The 12,761-nt window shown below is 37.1% G+C and overlaps 1 protein-coding gene across 7 annotated transcripts in view; it reads right to left on the reverse strand.

Moving 5' to 3' along the window:
• The window catches only part of AGPS (alkylglycerone phosphate synthase), a 170,578-nt gene that overhangs the window by 153,512 nt on the left and 4,305 nt on the right, over positions 1 to 12,761 (reverse strand). The window lies entirely within an intron of this gene.

The raw sequence follows: 12,761 nt of genomic DNA on the forward strand, positions 1-12,761 counted from the left end.
GTAAGAGTACGAGCCATCTGAATAAGCATGGAGTGTACATTTGCTGATAATAATAAAAATAAATACATTTTAAGAAGTGGTTTCAATTGGCATACCTAAGCCAGTTGACTCAGCGCTCTCTCCTCATCACCTCAGAGGTCCAGGCAGGGTTAAGGCTCCCTAGGGTCATATTTTGTTCTCCCCTTAGCAACTCAGGCCAAAATATCTAATTTCCTTTTATTAGAATTTCTAAAAAACTGCTTTCTTAAATTATATAAATCTGCTCAAACATGATGGCAGTCTTTCTCCTAAGATTCCAATCATTTCCAATTCTTTATTCTTAGTCAAAATTAAGTTCAAACAATTGTCCTTTATTTCTTTCTGCCTCTGCCCACTGAGGTAAACATGATATACTCTAGTGCTCTTTAACCCATGAAAGCCCTTTTTAAAAATGTGTCTTAAAGAAATTTTTAAGGATTTAACTGTAAAAAACTTATCACAGCAATCTGTATAATAAGGGAAAACTGGAAACAAATATAATACTGTACTGGTCTTTGGTACCTACATGGTACAATACTTGTTCAGTCACTGAGGATGATGTTGCCCATTAATACTTCTTGACATGGAAAGTTATACACAATGTAGTGAGTGAAAAATGGTGGTTTCAAGACAGTGTTACAGCATGACTTTTCACACACATGTCACATCTGAAAGATGCCAAGACACAAGATAGTACAATGGTTATCTCTTGATTAGTGTGGATGTTTGCCTTCATTCTGTTTACCTATTATTTTCTATTTTTTTCTGCAACAGAAATGTATAACATTTCAGAATAAATTATTTATAATTCCATTTTTTTGTAATAACAAAATAATTTCCAGGTATTCTGCTGCTACCAGAATAAGACTTCAAAACACTATCCAGATAGCTAAAGGCCCCCATCATTACTATAGCCAACTGTCAGACCAGTTTTATAAACTTTATTATATTGTCCACATTCTCCTACCCTAATTCTAATTCTGTTCTCATCCCAATGCCCTCATCAAGGTTTTCACTCTCACATTTAAGAATTTTTGCACAGCATCTTGACACAGAATAGTACCCTCACAACTCTGCAAGTTTGTTTCTTTGAAATGAAGTTGCCTTTCCACTGCTGCCAGTCATCACTCTCCTGCCATACCTGTTACAGCACTTAGCACCCTGCAGTGAGAGAGGGCGCATCAGGCTTCCTTAGGAGACCTGTAAATCCCCAAAGGCAAAAAAACTATGTGCTAACCCTCCTCAGTGCTTAGCACTTAGAAATCACTGAATAAATTGCCAACAAACTTGGGCAGATTAAGTTTCAAACAAGTGAGGAGATGGAAAGAAAGTATCTAGATGATTTAAATGAATTAAGCCTCCAGGCCTACCTATTATACAGCATGATATTTAATGACTTTAGAGTTATTGTTGGTAATATGAGAACTCATGAGGAAGAAGTAACAGATAATAGCTTAATGTCTCCTTCCCCCAGTTCTCACAGTGAGAGGAAAATTCCCAAAACAATAGATACTGAAGCCTGGTGTCAAACAACGTCTTCCAGAGCATGACATAAGGAAAATTGTGCAAGAGAGAAAATGCGGTGTGAATAAGAAACATTTTTAAAACAGAAGAGACAGGTCAGTGAGAAGCTGAGTTTAAAAGGTACATACTTTAAACAGTGGTTGGGGGATTCTGAAGTGACTCCTTTTCACTTTCTTAATACAAGACATGCACCTCCCCTCAGGGTGTTTGTGCACACTATTCCTCTGCATGGAACACTCTTCCAACTAGATACCCAGATGGCTAAACTCTTTCATCTCTGTCAAATATCTGCTCATGTGTCATGGTCTCCAGTGACATCCTTTTTAAAATTTGAACCCTATCTTCTTACTCTGCTCTACTTTATTTCCCTAGAGGACCTAAAAATTCACTTATTATGTTTAGTTACTCATATTACCCCTTAGAATACAAGTTCCATGAGGGCAGAGATCTTTGTCCACTTTGTTCATTGATGGAGCCCAAGCACCTACAACACAGTGACTGATACTCATTTAATGCACAAAATCGATGAAAGACCATGAATAAAAATTAATATGACTTGATGATATCAGTATAGTATCAACAAAAAAGCTCTAGACTTGAGATAAAAAATCTGGACTAAAATCTCAGCTCTACTACTTTCACATTTAAGAATTTTTGTGAATAGGCAGCAAGTGACTGTTTTCTGGCAATTATCTATGACCTTTACTTTCTGATCTGTAAAATGGATGGTTGTGAGGATCAGGTGAGATTGAACATATATACAGTGCAGCAGGCTAACTGTAGAATTAATTATTAACTTGAATAAATTAATTCAAGAGAGTTCAATCTTAAAAGAAAAGAATGAAAGAAGTTCAAGAGTTAAGGGTTGAAGGATATGACTATAGGACTGGTGCTAAAACTAACACATGTATGAAAACCCAGAAAAATAAGTTCATTTGGGAACAAAAATGGATGAGTTAGGTTTCAATCTATGCCTGTGCTATCCAAATGGTATCACTAGTCACATGGGCCTATTTAAATTTAAATTAATTAAAATTAAATAAAATTTAAAATTCAGCTCCTCAGTCACCCTAGCCATATTTCAAGGACTGATGGCCACTTGTGGTTAGTGGCTACTATACTGGACAGCACAGATTACAGAACATTTCCACCACCACAGAAAGCTCTAGTGGAGAGTACTGATTTATACAATTTGACAGCAGAATGGAATTTAAGTTGGTCTCATTTTAATATCCCTGATGCTGGACTCTTGTAAAGTTCAAACACCCTTAGAAAAAATGCAAAATCCAACTACATAATCAATCTGAGTGAGAACTGCAAACTCTGACTATAACAAATTATTCATATTACTTGATTACAAGGTCCCAGGGTACATGAACACTCTCCAGTTGGTGGTATGAGGCTGCCTGACATGGCAATTATTAATAGAGTTCGGACAGTCCTGGTGTAGTTGCCAATAAGACTTTGGTCAGCATCCTGGCCCAAACCTCTAGTGAGTAACTTCAGATATACCAGAAAGGCCAAATATTACATAAAATACAATACAATGATTTTTTTAGTGAGTGATGATACCTATAACCAAATCTCACCCAAGAGGCAAAACTCCCTTGACAAAAGTTAACACCAGTTCACCTAAAACAGTAATTGCCTTCCTTAATGAGTAAGCATATTTCACCTACAAAGAGATCTAGAATTAAATATATTAATGCTTAAGAGAAGAGAATCAAAGTCAGATGTTAATGTTTTTAAGAAACTATGCAAAAATTGATCTTTTATATACTTAAAATTCATATATACTTAAAATTCATATACTTAAAAATTTCAAAGGAATCTGGCCTGTAAGATTTAAATTTTAACAAATTTAAAATATGTAAGTAAATAAAGATTTAGACTTGTGACTTGAAGCTAAAAGCTTAATAAGTTCATGAATAACATTTGAACATCGCAGACTTTAAGGTAACTGTGTTTACAAAGTTAATATGTTTATAAGGATGATTTAGTATCTAGGAGTTTCGTTTCTTACCTCAGATAATTTATGAACTTTTAAAATTGAACATATCAAATACTAAATGCTATTTTAATGATTTTAGCCTTTATCTATGCAGTAATATCTGTAAAGACTAGTTTGACAGGTGCTTCATAATAAAACAACTACTCAAACCTAAAACTAGCAAATAGATAATGCCCAGCAATAACATAATGGATATGCATCCATTCAACAGAATACAATTCAGCAATGAGAATGAACAAAATACAACTGGATGCAACAACACAGATGTCACAAACATGATGCTAAGGGAAAGAAGCCAAACACAAAGGAACACACACTGTAATTCCATTTATATAGAATTCAAAACAAACAAAGCCAAACTTCTAGTGTTAGAAGTCAAGGTAGAAAAGGATTAAAGATGGTGGTGTGAGAGGTGAGACAGGCTTCCTCCTAAGACTGCATATAATACAAAAATATAATTAATAAAACTAATCCTGAAAGAGCAACAGAAAAGAGGAGTGCGCCAAACTGCATACACTTGGAAAAAAGAATAAACCTCACTGAACAGGGTAATATACCAGAGCTGTGGCCTGGTGGGACCCAAGTCCTTTCCCCACCCCAGCTCACCAGCAGGGAGGAAGAGAAACAGAGTGGGGAGGGAGTGGAGGCCTGGGACTGCTGAATACTTAGCTCCGTAGATCTGCTCTTGGAGCACAAACCTACATTTCATGGTGCTTGCATGGTATTCTCATGATTAGGGGATTGGAAAGCTAAGACAGGCAGAATTCCTGGAGAGACTGAGATTACAGCCGCTTGTGGAAAGAAGGGATCCATATCCTGCTGATCTGGGACAAAAGGGAGGCGGGCAGTCTGAGAGACTTCCTAACAGCAAGAGGGCTGCTAAATGGGCAAGGATTGCACAGAGCTTACTGCTCAGGAGAAAGGACAGGTAGACAAAATTGTCTGGGTAGACTCTGCCCAGCAGGTTGGGAGCTTTCACGATCTTCAGGCGCTCCAGCTCCCTGGGTGGCTACACAGCTTCAAGGTTACAAGCTTCCGTGATAGGCAGCTTACTGTGCAGTTCTCCTGGCCAGCCCCACCTGGCTTAAAAAAAACAGTAAACGCTACCCTGGGGTTAGGCAAGCCAGAAGGAAGCCCCACCTACAGCAACTACAAAAGCAAAGCACAGAGACTTATACTGTGTGCTCGGCCCACTGGTTCTGGCACTGGAGGCAGGCATAGCAGCTGGTAAGCACGAAAGAGCTCTTTCCTCCCCACAGGCACCAATACCACTTCCCTGTGACCCCCGACATTGCTTCAGGGGCTGAGCAGCTACAGAGAGTAAAGCTTCTGGGCACTAGAGAGCGCCATATACAAATATGGAATGCCAAAGGAAATTGGTTAAAAGTAAAATTATGAATACAACTCCTGAGAAAGATTTAAATAACATCAACCTCATGAATCTTTCTGAAAGGGATTTCAAAATAAAAATTAACATGTTCATGGAGGTACAGAAAAATATTCAAGAACTCAGGAATGAATTCCAGTCGAAGATCCAATCATTGATGAGCACAATGGAGGGCATTAAAAGCAAATCAGATACAGTGGAGGAGACGACAAATGAAATAAAAACTAGAGAAGAGGAATACAAAGAAGCCGAGGCACAGAGAGAAAAAAGGATCTCTAAGAATGAAAGAATATTGAGAGAACTGTGTGACCAATTCAAATGGAACAATATTTACATTATAGGGGTACCAGAAGAAGAAGAGAGAGAAAAAGGGATAGAAAGCGTCTTTGAGAAGGTAACTGCTGAAAACTTCCGCAATTTGGGGAAGGAGATAGTCTCTCAGGCCATGGAGATGCACAGATATCCCAACACAAAGGAACCAACGAAGACAACACCAAGACATATAGGAATTAAAATGGCAAAGATCAAGGATAAGGAAAGACTATTAAAAGCAACCAGAGAGAGAAATAAGATCACATACAAGGAAAAGCCCATCGGGCTATCAGACTTCTCAATAGAAACCTTACAGGCCAGAAGGGAGTAGCATGATGTATTTAATGCAATGAAGCAGAGGGCCTGGAACCAAGAATACTTTATCTGGCAAGATTATCATTTAAATTGGAAGGAGGGATTAAACAATTTCCAGATAAGCAAAAGTTCAGAGAATTTACATCCCACAAACCATCTCTACAGTCTATTTTGGAGGGACTGCTATAGATAGAAGTGTTCCTAAGGTTTAATAGCTGTCACTAGAGGTAATAAAACCACAGTAAAGAAAGTAGAACAGCTAATTACTAAGCAAATGCAAAATTAAATTAACTGTCCCCAAAGTCAATCAAGGAATAGACAAAGAGTACAGAATATGCTACCTAATATATAAAGAATGGAGGAGGAAGAAAAAGGAGGAGAAAAAAAGAACCTTTAGGTTGTATTTGTAATAGCATATTAAGTGAGTTAACTTAGACTCTTAGATAGTAAGGAATTTAACACTGAACCTTTGGTAACCATGAATCTAAAGCCTGCAATGGTTATAAGTACATACCAATCGATAATCACCCTAAATGTAAATGGACTGAATGCACCAATCAAAAGACATAGAGTCGCTGAATGGATAAAAAAAACAAGATCAATCAATATGCTGCCTACAAGAGACTCACTTTCAACCCAAAGACATACACAGACTAAAAGTGAAGGGATGGAAAAAGATATTTCATGCAACTAACAGGGAGAAAAAAGTAGGAGTTGCAGTACTTGTAACAGACAAAATAGACTTCAAAACAAAGAAAGTCACGAGAGACAAAGAAGGACATTACATAATGATAAAGGAGTCAATCCAACAAGATATAAACATTATAAATATCTATGCACCCAACGAAGGAGCACCTACATATGTGAAACAAATACTAACTGAATTAAAAGGGGAAATAGAATGCAATGCATTCATTCTAGGAGACTTCAACACTCCACTCACTCTGAAGGACAGATCAACCAGACAGAAAATAAGGAGACAGAGGCACTGAACAACACATTAGAACAGATGGACCTAACAGACATCAACAGAAGTCTACACCCAAAAGCAGCAGAATACACAATCTTCTCAATTGCACATGGAACATCTGCAAGAATAGATCACATACTAGGCCACAAAAAGAGCCTTGGTAAATTCAAAAAGATTGAAATTGTACCAACCAGTTTCTCAGACCATAAAGGTATGAAACAAGAAATAAATTACACAAAGAAAATGAAAAATCCCACAAACACATGGAGGCTTCACAACATGCTCCTAAGTAACCAATGGATCAATGACCAAATAAAAACAGAGATCAAGCAATATATGGACACAAATGACAACAATAATTCCACACTGCAAAATCTGTGGGACGCAGCAAAGACCATGCTAAGAGGAAAGTATATTGCAATACAGGCCTACCTCAGGAAAGAAGAACAATCCCATATAAGCAGTCAAAACTCAAAATTAACAAAACTAGAAAAAGAACAAATGAGGCCCAAAGTCAGTAGAAGGAGGGACATAATAAAGATTAGAACAGAAGTAAGTAAAATTGAGAAGAATAAAACAATAGAATCAATGAAAGCAAGAGCTGGTTCTTCAAGAAAATAAACAAAACAGATAAATCCCTAGCCAGACTTATCAAGAAAAAAAGAGAGTCTACTGACATAAACAGAATCAGAAATGAGAATGGAAAAAGCACTACAGACACCACAGAAATACAAAGAATCAAGAGAGAATACTATGAAAATTTATATGCTAACAAACTAGATAACCTAGAAGAAATGGACAAGTTTCCAGAAAAATACAACCTTTCAAGGCTGACCCAGAAAGAAACAGAATATGTGAACAGACCAATTACCAGCAACGAAATTGAACAGGTAATCAAAAAACTACCTAAGAACAAAATTCCTGGACCAGATGGCTTCACCACTGAATTTTATCAAACATTAAGTGAAGACCTAATACCCATCCTCCTTAAAGTTTTCCAAAGAGTAGAAGAAGGAATACTTTCAAACATCACTCTATACCAAAACCAGGCAAAGATACCACAAAAAAATAAAATTAGAGACCAGTGTGCCTGATGAACATACATGCAAAAATACTCAACAAAACATCAGCAAATCAAATTCAAAAATACATCAAAAAGATCATCCATCATGATCAAGTAGGATTTATTCCAGGGATGCGAGGTCGGTACATTGGAAAATCCATCAACATCATCAACAAAAAGAAGGACAAAAACCATATGATCATCTCCATAGATGCTGAAAAAGCATTCAACAAAATTCAACATCTATTCATTATAAAAACTCTCAACAAAATGGGTATACAGGGCAAGTACCTCAACATAATAAAGGCCATATATTATAAACCCACAGCCAACATTATACTTAACAGCGAGAAGCTGAAAGCTTTTCCTTTAAGATCGGGAACAAGACAAGGATGCCCACTCTCCACACTTCTATTCAACATAGTACTGGAGGTCCTCGCCACGGCAATCAGACAACACAAAGAAATAAAAGGCATGCAGATCAGCAAGGAAGAAGTTAAACTATCCCTGTTTGCAGATGACATGATATTGTACATTAAAAATCCTAAGGAATCCACTCCAAAACTACCAGATCTAGTATTTGAATTCAGCAAAGTTGCAGGATGCAAAATTAATACACAGAAATCTGTGGCATTCCTATACACTAATGATGAACTAACAGAAGGAGAAATCAGGAAAAGAATTCCATTCACAGTTGCATCAAAAAGAATAAAATACCTAGGAATAAACCAAACCAAGGAACTGAAAGACCTATACTCTGAAAACTACAAGACACTCATGAGAGAAATTAAAGGAGATACCAATAAATGGAAACACATCCCATGCTCATGGATAGAAAGAATTAATATTGTCAAAATGGCCAACCTGCCTAAAGCAATCTACAGATTCAGTGCAACCCCTATCAAAATACCAACAGCATTCTTCATCGTACTAGAGAAAATCGTTCTAAAATTCATATGGAACCACAAAAGACCCCAAATAGCCAAAGCAATCCTGAGAAGGAAGAATAAAGCAGGGGGATTATGCTCCCCAACTTCAAGCTCTACTACAAAGCCACAGTAATCAAGACAATTTCGTACTGGCACAAGAACAGACCCAAAGACCAATGGAACAGACTAGAGAGCCCTGATATAAAAACCACATATGGTCAATTAATATATGATAAAAGAGCCATGGACATATAATGGGGAAATGACAGCCTCTTCAACAGCTGGTGTTGGCAAAACTGGACAGCTACATGTAAGAGAATGAAACTGGATCACTGTCTAACCCCATACACAAAAGTAAATTTGAAATGGATCAAAGACCTGAATGTAAGCCATGAAACCATTAAACTCTTAGAAAAAAACATAGGCAAAATTCTCTTGGACATAAACATGAGCAACTTCTTCATGAATGTATCTCCCTGGGAAAGGGAAACAAAAGCAAAAATGAACAAGTGGGACTACATCAAACTAAAAAGTTTCTGTATGGCAAAGGACACCATCTGCAGAACAAAAAGGCATCCTATAGTATGGGAGAATATATGTGTAAATGACATATCTGACAAGAGGTTAATGTCCAAAATATATAAAGAACTCAGATGCCTCAACACCCAAAAAGCAAATAACCCGACCAAAAAATGGGCAGAGGATATGAAGAGATATTCACATGGCCAACAGACACATGAAAAGAAGCTCACTAATCATCAGGAAAGTGCAAATTAAAACCACAATGAGATATTATCTCACACCAGTAAGGATGGCCAGGATCAAAAAGACTAAGAACAACAAATACTGGGGGGGCTGCGGAGGAAGAGGAACCCTCCTACACTGCTGGTGGGAATGTAAGCTAGTTCAACAATTGTGGAAAGCAATACGGAGGTTCCTCAGAAAACTAAATATAGAAATACCATTTGACCCAGGAATCTCACTCCTTGGAATTTACCCTAAGAATACAACTTCTCAGATTCAAAAAGACATATGTACCCCTATGTTTATTGCAGCTCTATTTACAAGAGCCAAGAAATGGAAGCAACCTAAGTGTCCATCAGTAGATGAATAGATAAAGAAGATGTGGTACATATACACAATGGAATACTATTCAGCCATAAGAAAGAAACAAATCCTACCATTTGCAACAACATGGATGGAGCTGGAGGACATTATGCTCAGTGAAATAAGCCAGGAGGAGAAAGACAAGTGCCAAATGATTTCCCTCATTTGTGGAGTATAACGACAAAGGAAAACTAAAGGAACAAAATAGCAGCAGACTCAGAGACTCCAAGAATGAACTAGTGGTTACCAAAGTGGAGGGGTGTGGGCAGGCATGTGGGGAGGGAGGGAGAAGGGGATTGAGGGGTATTATGTTTAGTACACATGGTGTGTGGGATCATGGGGAAAACAGTGTCACATAAAGAAGGCAAAGAGTGAATCTGTGCCATCTTTCTACACTGATGGACAGTGACTGCATTGGGGTATGGGTGGGGACTTGATAATAGGGGTGAATGTAGTAACCACATTGTTTTTTCATGTGAAACCTTCATAAGAGTGTATATCAATAATACCTTAATAAAAAATTAAAAGAAAAAAAAAAGTCAAGGTAGTGGTTATTCTGATGGGAGGAGACACTGGAAATGAACATGAGGTACTGGAGTACTGGTAATATTGTTTCTTAATCCAAATGCTGATATGAAGAATGTGTTCATTTTGTGAAAAGTGATTAACCTGTAAACTTAGAATTTGTGCATTTACTTTTATAGTAAGTCATCTATAGTTCAAAAGGGTTTAACAAAAAATAAGTGTATATATATATATATATATACACACACACACACACACACACATACACAGACACACACACAAATATTTATAACCCTCCAAGTTTTTAATCCATGTACCACCCAAAACTATCTCAGGACCATCAGTGCTGTGTGTACTATACTTTGGGAAACACTAACCTATCAAAGAAAGAGAAGAGGAAAGGAAATGCATATTCCAGGAATAGCAGTAATTCTGATGTGTAGCTAAAGTACATAGTAGGTACTAATGAAAAAGAGAGAAGCCTAGAGAGGCAAATTTGGGCAGACCTCCTGGGGGACCTGAACTGCCCTACCATGGAAATTATAATGTATTTTGAAGGCAATGAGGATAACACACACAAATGACTCAAGTGGAAAACGGTTCAGCTACCATAAAGTTTTCGGCCCTTTCCCTTACTTTCTTCAAAAATATTCCAGCAATACCTCCATTGTCTGGCCTCCAATTTTCAATGTGGAGGGACATCAGAAGAGTAACAGTACTGGACTCCCCCCAACCCTTATACACTCACTATTTCTCATGGCTGGAGGGATTTACCTGGTTAGTGAGTTCTGAGAAAAGGCACCAAGCACCCAGGGTAAGCCCTTTCTCCCTTTAGACTCCATCTGCTACACTCTATACTCCAGTCTCTCAGTACCATGTGTGAGGCTTACTGGAGTTGGTTCTGCGTTGTAGAAGTTGGAAGCCTTCTGCGGACCAACACTACCTGTGACTGAGTTTAGCTAATTCAAGGTAAATGTCAGGTAGTCCAGATCTAAGCTGTTTTTTCCCACTGGCTTTATTAGTAATAAAGCTGACATTTTTACCTCTGTCTATCTATATTCTGTGTCTTCTCAACTGATTCTGAACTTGGATGTGGGACAGTGACATAATTAAATATTAACCCTAAAGCCCAACAAATAAAGAGAATACTAATGGAGGAAGGCAGTTACTACTTGATGTCAAATGAGTAAACTCTACTCAGAATCCTTCCGTTTGGTTTGGAGTTGAAATTAACATACTCACCTGTTAAACAGCAGAAGTTATCCTCTCAATAATAATAATAATATAACAATAACCTGAAAAGAGTAATACTTGCTTAGCATTTGTTGTTAAAGTGTTCCATAAACCATCTCATCTGACTACCACATTTTTCTGCAACCTAAAAACACATCATTTAAGTTATTCCTAGATATTTGTATTAAGTGACCAGGGGGTAAGTAACTCTATGGTAAATAACTTCCTGAGATAAAGACATCTATTTGCAGAAGATGTGGTCCGTCTCAAAAGTATGATACCAAATAACCAGTCTTTCAGGTGTCTTGTTCATTTACTGTCTAAAGATAGTTGACTTACAACTGAGCAGTAAATCCTCCATGACTTCTCTTTTCCTCCTTTCTCCTCCCATCTTAAGTCTTCCATATTCCTCCTCTGCTTTCCCTTTATTTATCAACACTGTCTTCTCCCACAAGTCAAACAGCAAAATCCATTTACAAAGGGAAATAGGATGATCTATCTTTTTAAAACCATGCATTATATTTTCTTACATTATTAATTTTATTTTGACAGGATCCTACATTTTATAAGTTATTCAATAAGTATAATATAAACTAATGTCTTCCTTCTTAATTATAAGACATTATATTTGATCATGATTTATTTAATCACAAAAGGTTTGAAACTTGGCATAATAAAGAAAGCAACTTGATGAATACCAAGTAGATCCTCCCTCACTGCCCCACCACCACACAAAACATCAAGTGCAGTAATACCACACAGGGGAAAGAATACATTACTCCTAAAACAGAACAGATACTAAATGCTGTCTTACTTTATTGTTGCATGACTTAGACAAATTGATTACTCTGAGCTCCACTTCCTCACCTGTAACATACATATAACATCACCTACTTTTCAGAGAGGTTGTGAGAAGTAAATAAAATAATGTGCATAAAGTCAGCACAGTGTCTGGTACATTAGGACTTAAATTAAAACTGCAATTGCTATTATCACTAGAATTTCTAGCTAAAAACCCAAAGTAGGCTAAGAATTTCAATCAGCATAACTACTCAAATAAGCTCTAACTTTATTAAATGGTGTTAAGTCACAAGTCAGGCCACTTGTGCAAATTATGTAGTTGCAGAAATGCATGAGCTGTTACGGCTTCAGGCTGTCCTCCTAGGAAACATTTAGAAAAGGTTAATTCAGCTTTTTTCCTCTGGAAACCATCTAACCAAGGCTTTTGGTAGATGTTACATAATACATTATTTTTTAAAGAATGGTGTTATATAAATGACAGTATAAGCAAGCAAATTAAACAATTATTATCATTCTTTTGATCTGAACCAGGAGAATCTATAATCTCTGTAAGAGCAGTCCTGACT

The sequence above is a fragment of the Manis javanica genome, chromosome 12 (assembly GCF_040802235.1).
Source record: "Manis javanica isolate MJ-LG chromosome 12, MJ_LKY, whole genome shotgun sequence".
Lineage (NCBI taxonomy): Eukaryota > Metazoa > Chordata > Mammalia > Pholidota > Manidae > Manis > Manis javanica.